This window comes from Hippocampus zosterae, chromosome 6 (genome assembly GCF_025434085.1).
Source record: "Hippocampus zosterae strain Florida chromosome 6, ASM2543408v3, whole genome shotgun sequence".
Lineage (NCBI taxonomy): Eukaryota > Metazoa > Chordata > Actinopteri > Syngnathiformes > Syngnathidae > Hippocampus > Hippocampus zosterae.
Genome location: NC_067456.1, coordinates 11428847 through 11435087, shown reverse-complemented (window position 1 = coordinate 11435087; position 6241 = coordinate 11428847).

Here is a 6241-nt window from a genome sequence, read left to right as displayed (position 1 = left end):
GAGAAGGGCGAGGGGAGGGGGTGAGGGTTCCCTACTGCCGCGCCGCCGGGTCTTAAAGAGAGTTAAATTCAACACAGCCGCTTTTTAATCGAGATGGGCCTGGGGGGCTGTCATGCAGGGGACAAGGGGGTCAAATTGGAAACTTGGAAGCCCTTTATCATGAAAAAAATACTAATAATTATCGCAAAAATAGTCTCACTTGTACTTCAGAAGAAGCACATACATACTCCAGTAAAACACGAAGTACAGATTCAACTCCTCTAAATAAAAATACAGTCTAATGTACTCTAAATCATGGTGTCAAACTCAAGACCTGGGGGCCAGATCTGGCCCACCAAATCATTTTATGTGGCCTGCGAGAGCAAATCAAAGATGTCAACTTTCATGATACTTGCAAAAATCTCTACCAGAATTTGACATTCTCATTTGTAATAAAGAAGAGTGATTCTGCCAGCATTTTTTGTTACAAAACCCCTCATTGCAGTAACCTAAACAATAGGTGAATAAACTGTTATTCTTGACTTCTTTATATGGTTTCAGTCAAAATGGCCCATCACACACACCTGTTTCCAATGAAACTGTTCACCTGTGGAATGTTTCACAAAGATGTTTTTTCTTTACATTCCTCAACTTTCCCCGACTTTTGTTGCCCCTGCCCCAGCTTTGGAACGTGTCGCAGGCACTAAATTCAAATGGGACAATACTGGCAAAAAAATAATAATAAAAATCATTCATCAGTTCAAGCATTAAAGAACTTTCCTTTGTGGTGTTTGAAAGCACTGACCTCAATGAACATAGGTTGACAAGGATTTGCAATTTATGATTTGTACTTTGAGTACGATAGAGGTTTTGATAGCTTTGCACAAGGCCCAAAAGATAAACAAGTGAAAACAGCTACATGGATTCTTGCCAAGTCAGTTGTTGCCAAGCGGAGTTCATAGGGCACATGCATAACAGCCCCATACACTAAAAAGAAATAGGCTTATGCCAGACATAGTGGTAATGGCCTTTTGTTGGATTAGGCTCTGTTGGAGGAGGGTGGCCTTCTTTCCTCCGCGTGTTCGTTGATTTCGGATGATGAGGATGTTGGTTATCCAAATACAGGCTGGAGTCGAACAGTACCTTCGAAGGTTTTATTTGCAGAATATTCCGGGCACCCATGGTTTCCAGACAATGGCTGCGGATCCCGAGTGCGCCCACATCACGGACACACAACATATTTATATCATCAGAAGGGCGGTACGGAGATTGTGGTGCGACCTCGAGACTTCAGTGGCTCCCTAAACCGATTCTTAGCTTGTATCAACTCCACAGTCTCCAGCAGAAGACACACTTCAGCTCCAACACACTCCATGACCTGTTGAAGGCATAGTGGTCGACTGATTTGCACATCCGCCTTATACTGCAGAGATCCGGGGTTCTATTCCAGACTCTGGTCTTCCTATGTGGAGTTTACCTGTTCTCCCTATGTCTTTGTGGATTTTCTCCAGGTTTCCTCCAGTTTCCTCCCACATTCCAAAAACATGCATGGTAGCATAACTGAACACTCTTTATTGTCGCTACGTTTGATTGGGATAGCGACTGGTTGTTTGTCTGTGTGTGTCCTGTGATTGGCTGGCAACGAGTTCATGGTGTACCCCGCCTACTTCCCGAAGTCAAATGGGATAGGCTACAGCATGCTCGTGACCCTTGTGAGGATAACCGGCTTGGATAATGGATGGATGGATCATGGTAATGGTACAGTGCCCTTGGAGGAAGAAGCCAGGAGTGTCACTGCTCCGTACAGGTCTTCCATAAAGGTCTAAAGTAGGCTACTGTGTTGCAACTTTCAGTGTGCCGGGTGCCCCTTCCTTCCATGGCACATTCGGGGCTTCATACCTTCCTGATGACTGACGAAACTCACATTTTTTCCATTCAGGCTTGGGACCAGCAATGGATCGTGAATTGAAACCCTCCGTCCTTTTTCCCCAGTTTGCACGAAAGCCTGCAGCATGTACCACTACACCAGTGCGTAATATAGTCATGTATTGGAAAGACAGGAAGCACAGAGCTATCTGCTGGATGTGGTTGGGCACTGCAGATGCAAATTTTGCAACGCAAGAGGCTTTTCTTGGACTGTAGTCAGTTAGTTAGCCCATCCGGTATTTATTTAGTAAGTCAGTCAGTCTGTCAGTTAGTAATTTATCAGCCATCTTGGCCATGAGTTAGTTAATCAGAGAGGCAGTCAGTTACTTACTCAACAGTTAAATAGGGAAGCACTGTGGTTGACTGGTTAGCACGTTGGCCTCACAGTGCAGAGGTCATGGGCTCGTATTTGGCTCCGGCCTCCCCGTGTGGAGTTTGCATGTTCTCCCTGTGCCTGCGTGGATTTTCTCCGGGTACTCCGGTTTCCTCCCACATTCCAAGGACATGCATGGTAGGTAGCGAGAATAGGCTCCAGCTCACCCGCAACCCTCATGAGGATAAAGCGGTTCAGATAATGGATGGATGGAATTTTCTCAAAGCAATCACTGCTTCACTATGACCATTTGGATATTCAGAGTGGCGCACTGACTGGGGACACAATGCGTCCAGTACGTCAGGCAATCCAGATGCAAACACTTGAAACATCATCTGCTATTTGGATTATAACAGGCCGCGTACGGAAACTAATGGGAGAGGTCGGTGCTCTGCCTCTCCGAACACACACACGATCAAAGTGATGTGAGAGCATCACAGTGAATTTCTGAAAGCATTCATAGGCATAGGGCTGTAACTAACAATTAAAAAACGGGCCAAATAACTTAAATTGGATGGTTCAGAAAATGGGCAAACATTAATTATGATTCGGTGACTGGTTTGGTCTGTAAAATAGCTGAAAATAAAGGGGGGAAATCTTTGTTTTCCAAAGTGAAAACAGATGCTTGAAAATGTGTTATTTTGATTAAACGCAAATGCTGGCAACCGATTCAGGGTGTACCCCGCCTACTGCCCGAAGACAGCTGGGATAGGCTCCAGCGCCCCCCGCGACCCTCGTGAGGATCAAGCGGCTCGGAAGATGAATGAATAAACATTCTCCTTTCATGAAGGACCACAGATATTTACAACATTAACTGTTCAATGGGTGAAATTCTGAAGATTTGGACAATTACATTACTGCCACCTACAGTACTGGAATGGAACAGCATTGCTCAGTGTTGTACTGCTCCAAATTGTACTCTGCATTCGGATGCTTTCCGAAGAAAATGAGTAAATCCTTTTTTTTGTTCAGTGGTATTATAAGTCCTTTTTGCCATCACACGTATACTTCGGTGGTGGCATCACAAACGCGCACACACACGCGGGCACGCGCACCCACGCACAAACTCACTAAACATTTCGTTGAGATGTGCTGCTGAATGCGAGCCTTGTCAGTGTGCCGTTTCATATTGACATACACATACCAGAGCAGAGTTAGCTCAACTATGACCTCCACCTTAACATTCAACAACTAAACTGCACACATTCTCCTGCACACAGTTTTGCAGAATTATTCCTTTGATGCCATACTGGTGTTTTGGGAGTTAATAACATCACAGAGTAATCAAGAAAATCTTATTTATTAGGGCAAGGTATCTTATATACACGGTAACTCAATGTGGTTCACATACTGTACTTGGAAAACAACATTTAAAGACTAAACAATTTGTTAAAAGCAGAGTAAATAAATAAAAAGTATACTAAAATTACAGCGCACTAACATGATTTAGGAAAAATTGATTTTCGAAATACTGTACTCTAAAACACCTTCACCATGGGTATGGCGGGGGTAAAACAACAGTTTTTAACCTGAATTTAAAAGCATTTACACTTGGTGCTTTCCTGAGTTCTGTTAGCAGCTTATTCCATTTGCATTAGAAGCTGATGTTGACGTACACTAGTTTAACTATATCAATCAAGGTAAATGGCAAAGTTGTATGCATGTATTGCAATATCAAATATAGAATGTATTCTTCAACTGGGAGTGGTAATAAATCAGAACGTTCTCTTTTTGAAGAATTGTTCACTATGTGCCAAACTACAGCTTCTTGTGAAGTGGGTTGAGTTCACTGTACAGTATTTCGAAAACCTCATGTGAAACGTACCTCAATGGACCATTGTACAATTTTCTCGCCATCATCGAGTTTTTGATGTCCAAAATATTGAAACCAAAAAATTTGTTTAACTGAAAAAAAAAACAAACAAGTAAATGAAAACGTATGTAAAAGTGCATACAACAAAATATTTACCCTACGGTACATCCATAGATTAATTTCATTACCTTATTTACAAACGTGAAAACAAAAATGTTTCAACATGTCACCACATTGCCAGAATAGTCGCTAAAGGTTATTGAAGGTGTTTGCTGCATATTTACTCTAGATGTCATGTCCAAACCCCCATTGCAATTCGCCCTGGGGTAACACATCGACCCCCCTCCCAACTCCCAGCCATGCAGTCCAGGTCACAGCTGACTAAACGCTGTCATTCTGGAATGTGTCGGTGATTATCCGCCCATTCACTGTTGATTGACATCTTTTTGTCACCGCCCCTCACCTAAACAACCCTCCCAGAGAAACTGGAAGGGGCGTCCTAATCGCATGCTAATTGCGGCTCAGTTCCTCCACTGAATGAACACGACAAGCGTGTCCTGCACCGTCCCTCATTCCAAGATGGAGATGAACGGGAAGAAAGAAACCAGCAAATGGGGATTTATTCATGTATTTGTTTGAGCTCTTCACGCCTTTAAAAGTAGACTAAATTCAACTCGTCCCCCCCATTCCCTCAAGCAAGTGGACCCGCTGACCCCAAGAAAATGTCAACACCTAAGGACTGTCCAATGCTGCTTGGGCGCATGAGGTTTTGGTGGGGGGAAGAAAAAAAACGACAATTTGCATGGCGCAACACAGGAGAAAAGACAATTCCGGTAAAACGTGGCGCTTAAAATATAACTTTGCAACAATAAAGACTAAAGAAAAATAGTTTAAAAAATAATCTAGACAAGCACCTTAAAAATCAACTTTGAAATCGTCATTAAGAGATCCAATAGGTATTTTGAAAAAGAAATGTCTTGAGGCCTTTCCTAAAGACCTCCACATTTTGTGGAACCCTCACGGTCTCTAGTGTGGCATTCCACAGCCGTGGGGCGACTGTTTGGAAAGCCCTGTCGTCGCCCATGGTGGAGAGTTTGGTTCTAGGTTGAGTACATGGAGGAGGTGGAGCGGAGAGTTCAAGTAGCTTGTGCGGAGGGTGAGTCTGAAGGCAACGATTATGGCGTCTTCTGAACTGGATTGGTAACGAGTCGAGGGATTTGAGAATAGGCGCGACCTCGTAGTACAGTGATCCCTCGCTACTTCGCGGTTCGTTTATAGCGGGTTCAGTGCATCGCAGAATTTTTCAAACATTAAAATGTTTTATTTTTTTTACATATACATGGAGATCTCAACGGGGGCGGGGGACATTGCTGTAATACAACCAGTAACTATGTCGACGTTAATGTTTTTACAGAAATGTGCCCGAAAATTCTGAGCCCCAAAAGCATTTTAAAAACTGTTTAATTTGTGTTACGATATTAATAGAATAATTAAATTCGATATATACATATAAACATCCACCATCTTGCCTAGGATGGTTTCATAGGAAAATGCCATGACCCAAACTTTGTGTTGAAAGAATGAAACTATATAAAATAACGCTGAGAAAATTAAACAGGAACGTTAAAACGTGTATAAACATATGCACACGAATGTATACAAACAATATTTTAAAAAGTCCATAATCTCGCATTTGTTTTTTCTGAAACTGTGCCAAGTATAAAAAAAAATAAAATGGAATTATAAAAATAATAACATGCATAAAAGCTTAACCCTCGAGACAGACAATATATATAACTGGAATGAAGTCTTATCTCTTAGCATGACAAACCCAAAGGTGAGTTTGAATGTGTTTGTGCTTCCTCGCTGGGTGGCCTTTTGACGAGAGGACTAAGATCAGGGCCGACCTTTCAATTAAACTTTTTACCTTTGACCCTGTGGACTTGAGCTACAAAATCCAGTACTTACAACACAACACACATTGCCTTCTTGTTCTTCTCTCCTGCCACCCTGTTCACTACAAACCTGGTTGATGCTCATATGTATTCAATAAATGCTCAAGACCATACATTCGCTTGTTTCAAATGTTTTCTCCAGTGAATGATAGCATTCTTTTTCTTCTAGGTAAAATGTTCTTCTATATACAATAG